This window comes from Papio anubis, chromosome 6 (assembly GCF_008728515.1).
Source record: "Papio anubis isolate 15944 chromosome 6, Panubis1.0, whole genome shotgun sequence".
Lineage (NCBI taxonomy): Eukaryota > Metazoa > Chordata > Mammalia > Primates > Cercopithecidae > Papio > Papio anubis.
Genome location: NC_044981.1, coordinates 40,918,985 through 40,936,206, shown reverse-complemented (window position 1 = coordinate 40,936,206; position 17,222 = coordinate 40,918,985).

Genomic DNA, 17,222 nt, shown 5'->3' with positions numbered 1-17,222 from the left:
AACCTGGAGAGAGAGAGGTGTGGAGAGACGTGGAGAGGAGAAGCTGTGGCTTTGAAGAAAGGACACAGCAGCCCTGTGACCCTTTATACATACCTTGACCTTGCCGTCCAGTCTCCTGTCTCCTGAGATACCTGTAATTACAATCCCTGACTGCAATAATGGTGTATGCAAAGAACCCACAAACCTCAGTGGCTACAAACTACAAACATTTGTTTTTCTTACTTCTGAGTTGACTGGGCCTGCTCTGCTTCAGGCTTTGGGTCAGATTCAGGTCTGCTTCATGGGCCTGTCATTTTTGAGAGAGTGACCAAGAGGCCAACCCAAGGAAACTCCCTTCCAGTCCTCTGCTCAGGGTGTCTACAAACATTCCACTGGCCAAAGCATGTCATGTGACTGATCCTAAAATAAATGGAATAGATATTTGTATTCCATATACTTACATGGAAAATCCTAACACCGGGAGAAATTAGAGTTTGGAATGATAATCCAACCTACCACAGCTCTCACTGGGCAAACCTGGGGAAGAGAGATGTCACAGAGTCTGTTGATGCCGTCTATTCAGATCAGCCTCCCAGGGCACACAGCAGGGTGGGAGGGGATAGAGGCATCTGGAGGGGCAAACAAAGATACCTCTGCAGGATCACATGAGTTAATTATTATTATTATTTTAGAGATGAGGTCTCACTCTGTAGCCTAGGCTGGACTGCAGTGGCATGAGCATGGCTCACTGCAGCCTCAATTTCCTGGGCTCAAATGATCCTCCCACCTCAGCCTTTCAAGTAGCTGGACTACAGGCATATGCCACCATGCCTGGCCAATCTTGGTATTTTTTTGTAGAGATGGAGTTTCACCATGCTGCCCTGACTAGTCTTGAACTCCTGGGCTCAAGCAATCCATTCATCTCAGCCTCCCAAAGTGCTGGGATTATAGGGGTGAGCCACTGTGCCTGGCCAAGTTAATATTTTTAATGAGCTTAAAATATTGGCTCACATAAAGATACCATATAAGTGTTTGTTAGATGAAACAATAGGCCAGGCGCAGTGGCTCATGCCTGTAATCTCAACACTTCAGGAGGCCGAGGTGGGTGGATCATTTGAGGCCAGGAATTTGAGACCAGCCTGGCCAACAGGGCAAAACCCCATCTCTACAAAAAAATACAAATACAAGCTGGGCGTGGTGGCATGCACCTGTAGTCCCAGCTACTCAGGAGGCTGAGGCATGAGAATCGCTTGAACCAGGGAGGCAGAGTTTGCAGTGAGCGAAGATGGCACCACTGCGCTGCAGCCTAGGTAACAGAGTGAGACTCTGTTCTCAAAAAACAAAACAAAACAATAAAACATGGTGCTATTGACAATGATATTTTTAAGAATATTTAAGTATTTAAAATATTCATAATGAATTATAAGTGAAAGAGGTTATAAAACAGGTATATATTATAACATCATTTAAACATACTATATACCTAGAAGAAGAACTGAATTTAGCAAAATGTTAATATTATTGTTGGGAGGTAGAGTCATGGGGCATTTTTATTTCTATGCTCTGTGTTCAGAATAAGGCTGTCACATACAGCCTCATAAGTTGTGCACTGCACAACTCCAGGAGGCCCCCTTTGTCCTTCATACTTCCAACTTACATAACCTCCTTAATTGTCCACACCTTCTAGAACACACATGTATTACTCTTGTGTAATCAAACAGATAAATACAGTTTAAAAAATTGCAACCTTGCCTTTTCTTCCTAACATATTTCAAAGACAAATGAAGTTGACCTAGTTTGTCATTTTTATTAGAGCTGGAGAGAAATTACCTCTGGACTCTAAAATGATAGCTATAAAGGTAAACTCAGCAACTCTTGGGACAATCAAGGAATGTACAGTCTTGACTGCAGAACTGAAAGGTACTGTGTCACGTGCGTAGGATAAGTAAACATATTTGGCCTGAGTAAGTTAATCACATTTTTAAAACCCTGAAATGTATTTTATCTACTGAAAAAATTCAGAACTGATGAATCAGAAATGATGAATATAAGCATGAAATGTTCATATTAAATTCACAATGAAGAAGATTTAAAATAAAATGATTTAAATAAAGAGATTTAAAGTAAAATGATTCTCCCCTCATGCACAGGACTAAAGGAGCCTGGTTCTTAATGGCATTCTAGATTAACCCTGGACTTCTCAGCTCCCTACTTCTTACGTGTAAGATAGCAAATATCTTTACTGCTTAGGCCACTGTAATCGGGCACTCTGTTCTTTGCAGTCAAAGCATTATATATGAAGCTTTTAAGCCCTCCCTTCCCTAGATAGTGTCAAATACTTCCTCTTCTATGTGCTCACGACCCATTGCATCTCTATTCTGGAATTCAACATGTAGTGTGATATGATTTGGCTCTGTGTCCCCCAACCAGATCACATCTGGAATTGTAATCCCCACGTGTTGAGGGAGGAAGGTGATCGGATCATGGGGGTGGTTTCCCCCATGATGTTCTTGTGATAGTGAGTGAGTTCTCATGAGATCCGATGGTATAATGAGGCAGTTTTTCCTGCTCTTGCTTGCTCTCTCTCCTGCCACCTTGTGAAGAAAGTGCCTTGCTTCCCTTTCCGCTGTGATTGTAGGTTTCCTGAGGCTTCCCCAGCCATGCAGAACTGTGAGTCAATTAAACCTCTTTCCTTTATAAGTTACCCAGTCTCAGATAGTATCTTTATAGCAGTGTGAGAATGGACTAATACATAGTGTAATAGTCATTTACATGACTTGTTTGTGAGATCATCCAAAAAATTCATGGATTGTCTTTATTTCTGTAACCTCAGTGTCCTTCTTGGTATCTGACACAGAAACACTTGTTCAATTGGTGTCAATAATTTATATATTCACTGTTGTGGGAGACGTGGAGGGCACTTTTTGAGACTGTAGAGGAGTGGGGGTGCAGCTCATATGCATGCACAGATGAACAGTTTCATAGCCTGGGCAAGGCTGTCGGTAAAGGTTGAGTCAGAAACACCCTAGGGAGCCTGGCGTGGTGGTGCGTGCCTTTAGTCCCAGCTACTCAGCAGGCTGAGGTGGGACGATTCCTTGAGTCCGGGAGTTTAAGAACACTGGGCAAGTGAGATCCAGCTCTTTAAAAAATAAAAAGAAAAAGGAATAGCCTAAGGACCTCTCCCCACAAGCCCCAAGCCTCTGGCAGGGAACTCCAGAAAACTGGTAGACGGAACCGAAAGCGACTCTCGATGCAGGGGGAGGGGCAGTATAGAGGAGTATGTGTCCTTCCCCATTTGGATTCTTAGGATTCTTTTTAGAAGTTATTTTTATTTTATATTTTTACATTTTTGGAGTTTAAATGTTGGCTTCATTACAAAGCTGGATTGAAATTGGTGGTATGGTTGTCGGGTGGGTTTGCCATTACTCTTCTGTTTTGAACTTACCTTCCAAAATGCCATCTTCTACCCCTGCTGGGGGAGAGCCTATCCTCCTTGGCTTACCACATAGCTGGGGGTCAGACCAGGATGCGCCTGCACTCCATAGATCAGGCCGCTAATCGCAATGGCTGGCTGGAGTGAAAGTGAATTCAGAAAGCCAAGCCTGCCTGGGACACAGGAGTTGGGGGATGGGAGGCGGAAAAAAAGGGGGAGTGGAAACAGGGAGGTGGGCACATGCACAAAGACATGAACTTACACCATATAATCTGCTTTTTTTTTGGGGGGGGGGGCGATGGGGTCTTACTCCACCACCCAGGCTGGAATGCAGTGGCACAATCTTGACTCATTGCAACCTTTGCCTCCCAGGCTCAAGTGATCCTCTGATCTCAGCCTCCCGAGTAGCTGGAATTATAGGTGTGCACTACCATGCTCAGCTAATTTTTTTGTATTTTTGGTAGAGATGGGATTTCACCATGTTGCCTGGGCTGGTCTCAAGCTCCTAAGCTCAAGTAATCTGCCTGCCTTGGCCTCCCAAAGTGCTGGTATTACAGGTGTGAGTCACCGCACCTGGCCTACCCTGAAGTCTTTATGATCCTTCTCACTTTTCTCTCTTGGTTTAGCTCACTGAGAGGTCACAGTTTTTAAATATGCACCCTCCCCCACCCTGCCAATTTTGGTTTGGCTTTTGCTTTCTTACAGTAAAAATAATGCAGCTTCTGAACCAGCCGAGGAATGTGGGCTGTAAAGCATGGACTGTTTCATTTTGATATCATGATATTTTGATACTTTCTACACAAAGTTCCAGTACAACAGTTGAGATTATCATTGGCAGAAATATGCAGAATTCTCAAGGTTGAAATTTGGGGCCTCAGGTTGCAGTAAAAGTATACAGTCTAGAGTGCTTTTTCCAGAGTTCAGATGTTTCACCAGGCAAGTCTGATAAACTAAATTGATAAAGTGTTAATGGCAGAGAAAAGGTGTGTATGTAAGATCACCCAAACCTCATTTGCTTTATTTATTTTTTTTCAGAGATGGGGTCTCACTATGTTGCCTAGGCTAGAGAGTAGTGGCTATTGACAGGTACAATTATAGAGCCCTACAACTTTGAACTCCTGGACTCAAGTGATCCTCCCGCCTCAACCTCCTGAGTAGCTGGGACTTCAGGCATGTGCCATTGCACCCGGCTTCATTTGGTTTTAAGCAGCTGCTTTCAATGCCTTGCTTCAAAGGAGGTTGTCCTAGAGGTATCTTGAGCCATATGGCAGGTTTTTTCAGAGAGGGGTGCTTTATTTACCCCCCCTTAATCATGGCATAAAGGATGTTCCTATTTTATTTCCCCAACCCTCCCCACAAGGCTGGTGATTGGAAAGAACATAGTGGAAAAGTGGAGGAACTTTCCAGATCTTATTAAGAAGAAGTAAAACACAGATGGCCCCAGAGCAGGGACCCTTCCAGCCCCACCCCATCACGATGCATTTCACCAGCCCAGGCAAAATCAGGAAGTGAGTGAGTGAGAATACAGAGCTCCGTCAATATCACCAGGGCACCACGTCTGGGTTCTGTAGAGTAAATTGACCTGATTGGGCTCCATTCAACCAGTCTATGACTTCAGCCTCTTCCTTCAGCCTCCTCAGCCTAATACAGCCCTGGGCCCAAAGAGCACATGGTCCACCTGCCCAAGGTCCCACTCTACAGCCACCATCCCTACACTGCTAATCCTGCCCAGCCATCAAGCAAATGAATCTCCTGAGGGTTCTCAGGGGACTAAGTGAGAGTGTGGATGACTCAGTGTGACCCCTCCCCACTGTTAGAGAAACAGCTCAAAGCAAATAGTTTGTGATGGTGAGTTAGTAATGTCAGCCTCATTATGGAATATTTTGTGGCAAGTACAGCAGTGAGTAGCATTAGCAAACCTTTAAGACTAATTTTTGTGCCATAAAAGAAAGGGGAAGTTGGAGTCAATAGACTGAGCCTCTGATGATTTATATCTGAGTTTAGACTTGTGTATTTCATTCACTTCTGCAACATTTCTTCTAGTCTATCTGCCTTTGGGGATCTGGTTGAAAGAAGAGTGAGTCATTGTTTGGCCATATCTTCTTTTTAATGTGTTTAATCCCATAATGTAAAAGAGAATTAGGTAAGAGGTTTAAGAGATTAAACAAGATTCATCACTGAATTATTAAAAATTAAACTCTGGCTTAAAACAAGCTAAGAGGAGATGTGAACAACAGTCTTCAGCATTGCAAGAGACACAAAAACTGCTTATTCAGGCATAATAGATGCTATCCACTAGTTTCTTGGTAAAATCAATAACTAACAATAGTAATGTGCTCAAAAGTTATCCTTAATGTTTTTCTGAGACAGTGTGTCGCTGTGACTTAGGCTGGAATGCAGTGGCATGATCATGGCTCACTGCAGCCTCAATCTTCCAGGCTTGAGAGATCCTCCCACCTTAGCCTCCTGCGTAGCTGGGACTACAGGCACGAGCCAATGTGCCCGGCTATTTTTGCTTGTTTGTTTGTTTTCTTTTGTTGCTGTTGATATTGTTGTTTTTGGTATCTAGTCTCCAAAGGTGGCCCTCAAGGATCCATGCCTCCTATGACTCCTGCCCTTCTGTAGTCCCCTCCCACGTGGAATCTAGACTGGCCCAGATTCGCTTTAACCAATAAAACGTGGTAGAAGTGATGCTTAGACCAGTTCCAGGCCAAAGTCTTACAAAAATCTCAGTCTCCCTTTTTGCACTTTTGGGAGCTCTGTGCTGCCATGTATGAAGGCCAACTACTCTGCTTGGGAGGTCATGTGGAAAACAGAGGCCTTGAGACTACGTAGAAATAGAAAAAATTCTAGCTGCTCAAGTACCCGATCTGAGTCCAGCCTTCCAGCCATCACTGCCAAGGTACCAGACATGTAAGTGAGATAGCTTGGATTTTCCTGTACAGTAGCACTCCCAGGTGACTGCAGCCCCAGCCAACATCACATAGAGTAGAATAACAACCCAGGAGAGCCCAGTCAACCTACAGAATAGCAAGAGAATAAAATGGTTCTTGTTTTAAACCCCTAAATTATGGGATGGTTTGTTATACAGTAATAGAAAACCAAACACTTTTTATATAACAAATCTGATTTTTTTTTTGAGTAAACAAAGTTAATAAAGTCTAGATTATGTAAAGTAATTAAAAACATTCATTTATTTTGCAGAACACTCAATCAGAAAGAAGCCTCACTGGCTTGGCACAGTGTCTTATGCCTGTAATTCCAGCACTTTGGGAGGCTTGAGGCAGGAGGATTGCTTGAGCCTAGGAGTTCAAGACCCGTTTAGGCAATATAGCAAGATCCAGTCCCTACAAAAAATTTAAAAATTAGCCAGGAGGGCTGGGTGTGGTGGCTAACACCTGGGAGGCCAAGGTGGGTGGATCACGAGATCAAGAGATCAAGACCATCCTGGCCAACATGGTGAAACACCGTCTCTACTAAAAACAAACAAACAAACAAAACAAAAACAAAAACAAAAAAAATTAGCTGGGACTAGTGGTGCGCACCTGTAGTCCCTGTAGTCCCAGCTACTCAGGAGGCTGAGGCAGGAGAATCACTTTAACCTAGGAGGCAGAGGGAGGTGGAGGTTGCAGTGAGGCAAGATTGCACCACTGCACTTCAGCCTGATGACACAGTGAGATTCCTTCTCAAAACAAAACAAAACAAAACAAAACAAAACAAAACAAATTAGCCAGGTGTGGTGGTGCATGCCTGCAGTCCCAGCTATTTGGGAGGCTGAGGTGGGAGGACCACTTAAGTCCTGCAGGTTGAGGCTGCAGTGAGCCATGATTACACCACCGCCTGGGTGACAGAACAAAACCCTGTCTAAAAAAAAAAAAAAAAAAAAAAAAGAAAGAAAGAAAGAAAGAAAGAAGCCCCATTAAAGCAATATTTAGACCACAATGAAATAGGATAGCTATAATTTAAAAAGACATACTAACAAATGTTGACAAGAATGTGGGGAAATTGGAACTCTGCACTGCTGATGAGAATGTCAAATGGTGCAGATGCTTTGGAAAACAATCTGGCATTTCCTCAAAGTGTGAAACATAGATTTATCATATGATCCAGCAATTTCACTACTAGCTATATAACCCAAAGAAATGAAAACCAATGTCTCCACAAGAGCTTACTCAGGAATTCTTCATAGCAACACTATTCATAATAGCTGAAAAGTAGGAACAACTCAAATGTCTATCAATTGATGAACGGATAAATAACATGTGGTATTATCTATACAATGGGCTATTATTTGATAAAAAGGAATGAATTACTGATACCTGCTGCAACATGGATGAACCTTGAAAATGTTCAGTGAAAGAAGCCAATCACAAAGACCATAGAGTGTATGATTCCATTTATATGAAATATGCAGAATAAGCAAATCTGTAGAGACACAAAGTAGATTAGTGTTTGCCTAGGGTTGTGGGCAATGAAGAATGATCGCTAATGGGTCTAATGGGTACAAAATTTCTTTCAGGGATAATGAAAATATTCTAAAATTGATTGTGTTGATGATTTAAAACTGTGAATATACTAAAAACATCATATTGTACATTTTAAATGGATAAATGGTATGGTATATGAATTACATCTCAATAAAACTGTTATAAAAAAAGAAGAAATCTTCCATAAGACTGATGTCTATTTTGTTTCACTGCCTTGGGCATGAGAGTCCTGCCTATCATCAGATAGGGCTCAATTAACCTAGATATCTAACTATAACAGTATGTACTTGAATGCACTTTTTTGACAGGGGAGTTTATAGAAACAACATATGAGCTGAAAACTGAATGTCCGTTTATTATACAATTAATACAGTATAATTTTACAGTTGATATCTCATCTTCTCAATAAGGTGATGATCAACACTGGGATTTGGGCTGAATTCTAATATCGTCTGATTGTGAGGTTTTGTTAAGTCACTTCTTGCACCTGCTGTGCTGAGTTCCACATCGCTTCTTGCTGTTTTGTCAGGTCCTTGTATCAAGACTTTTATTTTTATTGCCTGATTATGAACTGATATTAGCTTGTCAGCATGAAGGATGGGAGGAGGGAAGTGTTGCCCCCTCCTCAATTTCCCAGAAAATAAAATAACTATACTTGCAAGAACCATTAAAAATATCTGAATTCACTGCTTATATAGCAAGAAAACATCAGAGATACAGTTGCCTGCAACTGCACGATAGCAAAAATTTCATTGTCTAATGGTTACTGTATGGTTGACTTTTATAGTTGTTCTCATGTTTTTGAAACAAATATGTATGCTCTATTTGCTATTGGATTCAGTTGTATACATCTCCATTAATTCAAACTGTTTAACTGCCCATTTAATTCTTCTATAGACTTACTGATGTTTTAGCTACTCACTTAGAATTCACTTATTATTTAGAATGTATAAGTATTTACTTATCGATAATCTAAAAAGTGTCAGGCCCCATGCTGGGCCCTGGAGATTCAATCCTAAACAGGACACATTTCCTGCCCTAAAGTAGCTCATGGTAGATGACAAATGTCTCAGTACATGAGGTTATAGACCTTCAATGCCAATTTGTACTTACTTTGGATTTCTATTTAAAATGTTTAAAAGTATATATTTTATTTAAAATCTCACTTTTTTGCTATCAAATATTGATAAAGCAGTATTTAAATCTTCCACTATGGTTGTGAAGTTATCAAATTCTCCTATGGATCTGTTAATTTCTGCTTAATACGCTTTGATTTTGAGGCTTTACTGTTAGGTACACAGTTGTTCTAATTCTTATATCTTCCTGATGAGTTCTATTAACTCCTGTAGTGTCTAATCTGCTGTTCAGGCCATATAGTGACATTTTATCTCAGACGTTATGGCTTTCATCTCTAGAGGTTCAATTTGGGCCTTTTTTATGTCTTCCATGTCTCTACTTAACATGCTCAATCTTTCCTCTAGCTTCTCAATCATGTGAAATATACTTGCAACAACTTTCTTTTTTTTTTTTTTTTTTTTTTTTTGAGGCGGAGTCTTCACTCTGTCGCCCAGGCTGGAGTGCAGTGGCACCATCTCGGCTCACTGCAAGCTCCGCCTCCCAGGTTCGCGCCATTCTCCTGCCTCAGCCTCCCGAGTAGCTGGGACTACAGGCGCCCGCCACCGCGCCCGGCTAATTTTTTGTATTTTAGTAGAGACGGGGTTTCACCGTGTTAGCCAGGATGGTCTCGATCTCCTGACCTCGTGATCTGCCCGCCTCGGCCTCCCAAAGTGCAGGGACTACAGGCGTGAGCCACCGCGCCCGGCCGCAACAACTTTCAATGTTCTTATTTCCTAATTCTGTCATCTATGCTGTTTCTCAATATGATTTTATTAATTGATTTTTCTCATCATTATGGATCATAATTTCCTACTTCTTTGCATACCTAGTAAGTTTTTATCGGATGTCAGACATTGTGTATTCTACCTTGTTAGATACTGGATGTTTTCATGTTCTTATAAATGTCTCAAGCTTTGTTCTGGGACAGAGTTAAATTACTCAAAAATAGTTTGATCCTTTCAACTCTTCTTTTTTTTTTTTTTAATTTCAATAGGTTTTTGGGGGAACCACGGATGTTTGGTTACATAGATAAGCTCTTTAGTGGTGATTTCTCAGATTTTGGTGAGTCCATCATCTTAGCAGTGTACACTGTACACAATGTGTAGTCTTTTTTTTTTTTTTTTAACGAGGAGTCTCGCGCTGTCGCCCAGGCTGGAGTGCAGTGGCCGGATCTCAGCTCACTCTGACCTCCGCCTCCCGGGTTCACGCCATTCTCCTGCCTCAGCCTCCCGAGTAGCTGGGACTACAGGCGCCCACCACCTCGCCTGGCTAGTTTTTTGTATTTTTTAGTAGAGACGGGGTTTCACCGTGTTAGCCAGGATGGAATGTGTAGTCTTTTATCCCTCACACCCTCCTTCCCTTCCCCATGGTCCCCAAAGTCCATTGTATTGTTCTTATGCCTTTGCATCCTCACAGCTTAGCTCCCACTTATGAATGATAACATACGATTTCCATTCCTGAGTTACTTCACTTAGAATAATGGTCTGCAACTCCACCCAGGTTGCTGCAAATGCCATTATTTTGTTCCTTCTTATGGTTGAGTAGTATTCCATGGTGTGTGTGTGTATCACATTTTCTTTATCTGCTCGTTGATTGGTGGGCATTTGGGCTGGTTTCATGTTTTTGCAATTGCAAATTGTGCTGCTATAAACATGTGTGTGCAAGTGTCTTTTTCATATAATGATGTATTTTCCTCTGGGTAGATACCCAGTAGTGGAATTTCTAGATCAAAAGGTAGATCTACTTTTAGTACTTTAAGGAATCTCTATGCTGTTTTCCATATTGGTTGAACTAGTTTACTTTCCCACCAGCAATGTGAAAGTATTCCCTTTTCACCGCATCCATGCCAACATTTATTATTTTTTAATTTTTTAATTATAGCCATTCTTGTAGGAGTAAGGTGGTATCTCATTGTGGCTTTGATTTACATTTCCCTGATAATTAGTGATGTTCAGTATTTTTTCATATGTTTGTTGGCCATTTGTACATCTTCTTTTGAGAACTATCAAAAGAAAGACCCATTATGGTAGATGCAATCCTGCACTACCCAAATCTCTCTTCCAGACTAATGGACCTAATCCTCCAGATGCTGGATACTGGGAGCTGGGGCTGCTTCTAGGAAACAATTCTCAAATGTCAGAAATGTCAGTCCTCTCCAGGAATTGCCCTCAGCTGAATAGTGCTGCTTTACTCACAGGGTCACACTGCTTCCTGAGGACAGCCTGCATCCAGTGATTGGTTGATGCAGGATTACAAAGAACCGGTCTTCTCATCCCTATGGTGGACAATTCTAAAGTTTCATCTTAGTCTCAGAGTTCCCTGTGGTAGGATGATCAACTCATCCTAGTTTGCCAGAGACTATCCTGGCTTTAGCACTGAAATTTCCACATCCTACGAAACTTCCAAGTCCTAGGCAAACCAGGTCATTCTTTTCATGAGGTGGCTGAAGTCTTAGTTGAGACTCCATCATAACTCACCCTCTCCCTCTGCCCAGTCCTGCTTCCATCCCCTACACTGGTGCTGATCCCAAGAGCGCTCCCTGATAAGCCTCCAGGATGCTAATCTCTGTCCGAGTCTACTTCCCAGGGAAACCAACCCACCAACCTACAACATTCACGTCTTTTTAAATTTTATTATAGAAAATTCTCAGATGTTTTCCTCTTAAAGATTGCTTTTTTCATATTCCCTCTTCTTTTCTGCAGGGACGCTCACTAAATGCATGTTGAATCTCTTTTTCCTTCATTTCCCTTAATCACTCTTTTTAAAATTTCCGTTGTTCTTCTAACTTTGAATTTACTAATTTTGTCTTCATCTGGGCCTAATTTTCTGTTTAACACATCTATTGACTTTTACACCTCAATAACTTCCTTCATCTGGCTTTGAATATACCATCGTCATCTGGTTTTCTTCCTATATTTCTGGTTGCTCTGTTTCAGTCTCATTAGCTGGTTCCTCTTCATCTTCCCTACTTCCCAATGATGAAGTCCCCAGGGATCAGTCCTTGGACCACTTCTCTTTTTCTCAATCTCAACCACTTTCCAGATGAAGTCATGAGTCTTGAGTCTTATGACTTCAAATCCCGCAGATATGCTGATAATTTTCAAATTTATATCTTTAGTTCAGACCTCCCCGCTAAATTCCAGACCCCTATACCTAGCTGACTAGGAGATATCTCCACTTGGAAGTTTAAAAATGGAGCTCCTGATCTTCATTCCCAAACCCTGCCATTTTTCCTGTCTCATTTAATGAGATTGAAGGTGGTATTCAGATATTACAGATGTTCAGTTTAAAAACCTTTAATTTCTCTTTGTCTCACACTGTAAATACTGCAAATCTTATGGGTTTTACCTAAAAACAGATCTGGTCCAAGTCACCATCATTTCTTGCCTGGATTATTGCAATAGTCTCCTAGCTGGTCTACCTACACTGTATTCTCAGTATGGCTGCCAGAGTGATGCTGTGAAAGTTACTCAGATCCTTAGGTCCCTCTGCTCAGAACCCACCACTGGCTCCCTTGTCATTGGAGTAAAACCAAAGTCTTCAGTGTGGCCTGCAAGCCCCTGCACGATTCAGCCCCCTGTTATGTCATGAACTCATCTCCCATTACTCTCTCTCTTCCCTTTCTCTCTCTCTCTCTCTCTCTCTCACACACACACACACACACATACACACACACACACACTCTCTACTTCTATCCACACAGCAAGCAAGGCTCCTTGCTGTAACTTAAAAACACCAGGCATGTTCCCCACTCAGGACCTTTGTTCTGGCTATTTCCTCTGCCTGAAAAGTTCTTCCCCATGCAGCAATTTGACTTGCTCTCTCACTTTTTCAGGAGAGGAATAAAAATCACTTTCTCAGTGAGGCTTTCTCAGACACCCTATCTAAAATTTCAACTGCTCCCTCCCCTCTTTTTTCTTTTCTTTTTCAATTTCTTTTCTTTTCTTTTCTTTCTTTTTTTTTTTTTTTTTGAGACAGGGTCTCACTCTGTCACCCGGGCTGGAGTGCAGGGTAACCTGCAGCCTCGACCTCCCAGGCTCAAGCAATCCTCCCACCTCAGCCTCCCCAGTAGCTGAGACTACAGGTGCACATCACCACACGTGGCCTTAACCCCCCTTTTTGATGTTTCACATCCCCCTTCCCTACTTTGTTTTTTTCTGTGTAGCCCTTATCCCTACCTAACATGCTATGCATTATATTTATTATCTGTGTTCTTCATTAAAATGTAAACTCTGCCAGGCATGGTGGCTCATGCCTGTAATCCCAGTACTTTGGGAGGCCGAGGTGGGTGGATTATCTAAGGTCAGGAGTTCGAGACCAGCCTGGCCAACATGACGAAACCCCGTCTCTACTAAAAATACGAAAATTAGTCAGGTGTAGTGGCACATGCCTGTAATCCCAGCTACTCGGCAAGCTGAGGCAGAAGAATCGCTTGAACCTGGGAGGCGAAGGTTGCAGTGAGCCGAGACCGTGCCATTGCACTCCAGCCTGGGTGACAGAGCGAGACACTATCTCAAAAAAAAGAAAAAAGAAAAAGTAAACTCTACTAGGACAAGGATTTTTGTCTGGTTTGTTCGCTGCAATATCCTCAGAGCCTCTGTGTGTCTGGCACATTATATGAGCTCAATAAATATTTGATGAATGAATGAATGAATGATTGCCTCTATTTTTCATTTCTGGAAGTTTGATTTGGTTCTTTCTTCAAATTGCCCTACTCTTATTTAATAGTGTCCTGTTGCTTTTTAATTTATAGTGGTTAATAGCATCGGCTCTGGAACTAAACTGTGTGGGTTCAAATCTCAGCTCTGCCACTCTAATAGCTTGTGGTGACCATGAGCAAATTTCCTAATATCTCATCTGTAAAAGAGAGAAAGCAGTAGTACCTACCTACTTCACAGGGGCTTTGTGAGGACTGAATGAGTTAATATTTTGTGAAGCCCTTAGAACAGTTTTATATGTTTGCCATCATTATTATCACCATCATTTCTTTAATCATTTAAAATCAACTACTATTTATAGCATTCTCTAGATTCTCTATTATTTTGACTTTTGGTAAGTGCCAATTTTTCTGTTTCTTGCATATGCTAACTCTCTACCGATAAAAATCTAATCACCATGGAGCATCAGGAGCCAGTCTGTAGTCTGACTAAATTCGTTATTAACTCAGTCCAGCAAGGGAGGCCACTCCAGGGGAACTGTGGAATGTCGCTCCAAAGAGAGAAGACAGGAAGCTGCTGAAGGATTCTGAAGATTCCAAGGGAAGTAGGCATCAATTCTGGATTGGTTGCTCCTACTCTGGTTGGGGGCAGGGTCGATTAAGAGAAGTGATGATTAACTAGGTATTGGGTGCTCCCATGAGGCAACAGTAGCTCAGCAATTGGGTACCCAGCAATAGGTGGGTATGGCAAAGCTGTCTGGGAGTTTGGTAGGAAAGCAGTCATCACTCAAAGAGGGGGTCTTATGGCATTTTGCAGCTGCCGACTGACTTTGGGGGAAGCAATGTTCCTGTGAACTTTGCAGCTGGCTTTCTTTATGTCTGTCTTCTTTCTGGCCTGAATTGACACAGTTGCTTTTTCTTTTCTTTCTTTTTCCAGTCCAACCTGATTTCCACTCTTTAAATCTTAGACAGGATTTGACTCTCACCAGCATAGCAGGGTATCTGTAATTTTTTATTGTGAACTTGTCTTCAACAGGTTGTTTCTCCCTATGGGAGTCCTTGAAACTCTTGAGTAGTAACATTTTCTCCATGGAGATGACTCACACATTTGCTTCTGCCAGAATGCTGAGTGTGTCAATGGCCCTCACTCCTATGCACAAGGCATAGACCCAGGGTTTAGATTTCTCTGGATGACATTTTCCCCCTCATGTTCAGGACCTTAAACAAATGGTGAGATTCCTGGCTGATTCCCAGGGCCCATGTTCAGTTTTTCTATCCCCATTTAAGGGGCAAGAGTGCTACAAGGCCTTATTTATTTATTTATTTATTTATTTATTTATTTTAAGAAAAGGAGTCTCACTATGTTGCCCAGACTGGCCTCAAACTCCTGGGCTCAAGCGGTCCTCCTGCTTCAGCCTCCCAAGTGGCTGGGACTACAGGCGTGTACCACCACCCCAGCTCAAGGCCTTCAATTTTATGCAGGGCTCACTGCCTTCCTCCTGTCCTCTCATGGGTATTAGGCCCTGGCCCTAACTCCAGATCCATATTCTTCTGGGTTACTATGAAATCAGCTCAGTTAGCTGCTCTGCCTTTGATGGCTTTCTTCATTCCTAGCACTTGGAGATTTGGATTATTTTTATTCCACATCTTCTCTGTATTTGTGCTAGAACTGGGCCTACTTCCACAGTAGTTTTGTTGACTCAGTCCTGATGCTAGGACCTCAATGGTGGTTAAAAGCTCAGACTTTGGGGACAGATATGGGTTTAAATCCTGGAGCCCATGGCTATTTTTTCTATGACTTTGGTAAACTCTTTTTTTTTTTTTTTGAGACAGAGTCTCGCTCTGTTGCCCAGGCTGGGGTGCAGTGGCCGGATCTCAGCTCACTGCAAGCTCCACCTCCCGGGTTTATGCCATTCTCCTGCCTCAGCCTCCCGAGTAGCTGGGACTACAGGCGCCCGCCACCTCACCCACCTAGTTTTTTTGTATTTTTTAGTAGAGACGGAGTTTCACCGTGTTAGCCAGGATGGTCTCCATCTCCTGACCTCATGATCCGCCCGTCTCGGCCTCCCAAAGTGCTGGGATTACAGGCTTGAGCCACCACGCCCAGCCCACTTTGGTAAACTCTTTAAGTGTCCTTCTCTTGTCTGGAAAATGAGAACAATGACATGCCTATTAAATGAGGTAGTAAATACCAAACACATACATAAGAACTCAGTAGCCAGGAGCGATGGCTCACTCCTATAATCCCAGCACTTTGGGAAGCTGAGGCAGGTGGATCACTTGAGGTCAGGAGTATAAGACCAGCATGGCCAACATGGCAAAACCCTGTCTCTACTAAAAATACAAAAATTAGCCGGGTATGGTGGCATGTGCCTGTAATCCCAGCTACTCAGGAGGCTGAGGCAGGAGAATTGCTTAAATCCAGGAGGCAGAGGTTGCAGTGGGCTGAGATCGCGCCACTGCACTCCAGCCTGGGGAACAGAGAAAGACTCTGTCTCAGACAAAAACAAAAGCAAAACTCAGTAGATACCATTATTAGTATTACTATCAATATAGAAAATTAAAGAAATAAAAAAAGAACAAGAAAGAAAATAGTGTGTGCCACCTGGTGGCAAGACTTACCTCCCAAATCAGGAGGTCTTCCTCTATCCATCTTGGACACATTGTACCTACAAATACAGAATCCTTACCCATTCAATTGCCCCCCAAAAGCCTTTGATTTCCTCAGGAGGGTTCTGAAAAATGTCTTCCTCTTGTTACTTTACCCAGAACATGGCTTAAGTCTTTGGCTGCTGGAGATGGAAGATCTGCCTTTGAATATGAGAGTTCTGACCAACTACTTCTGTGTTCTGTGTTTTGTGATGTGTTGTGTCAGTGGGTTAGTGTTTTTCTGCTTCCTCTTAAGTAGAATAACTTGAGAATAACTTTCTCTTTGGTAGACTTAAGAGAATAACTTAAGAGAATAACTTAAGAGAACAACTTCCTCTGAAGTAGAATAACTTAAAAGAATAACTTCCTCTTAAGTAGAATAAGTTAAGAGAATAACTTTCTCTTTGGTGACTTCTGAAACAGAACTTCCCCCTCCCCAACACACAGAAGTGTGCATACACAGGCACATAACAACCAGGCAGTACGCCGAGGTCATAACACCTCATTCATAACACCATTAAATTATAATCTAACCATTAAATTATAGTTAAGATGATCATCAGCAGTGCAATGCCATGTGAGCTACACATATTTATTCCCCACGTGTCTGATTTTGGAAATCTGACATCTTCTCTAAATAAGTGCACCTTCCTCTCAACGCTCTTTCTCAATAAAGACAAATGTGTCATCTACACACATACTCAGTTTCTATCCCTAAATTTCCCTACCAGGGAAGTCTAATAACTGTTTTATATATCCAAGGATATCTATGTGTCTAGCTATCTCATGCTTCTGGAATTCTAAATTCACATATTATGAAGATTAAATGGAAAAGCATGCATGGATGTATCTAGCCCTCATTTGGTACTCAGTCAGCCCTCAATAAATGTTGGAATTGAAC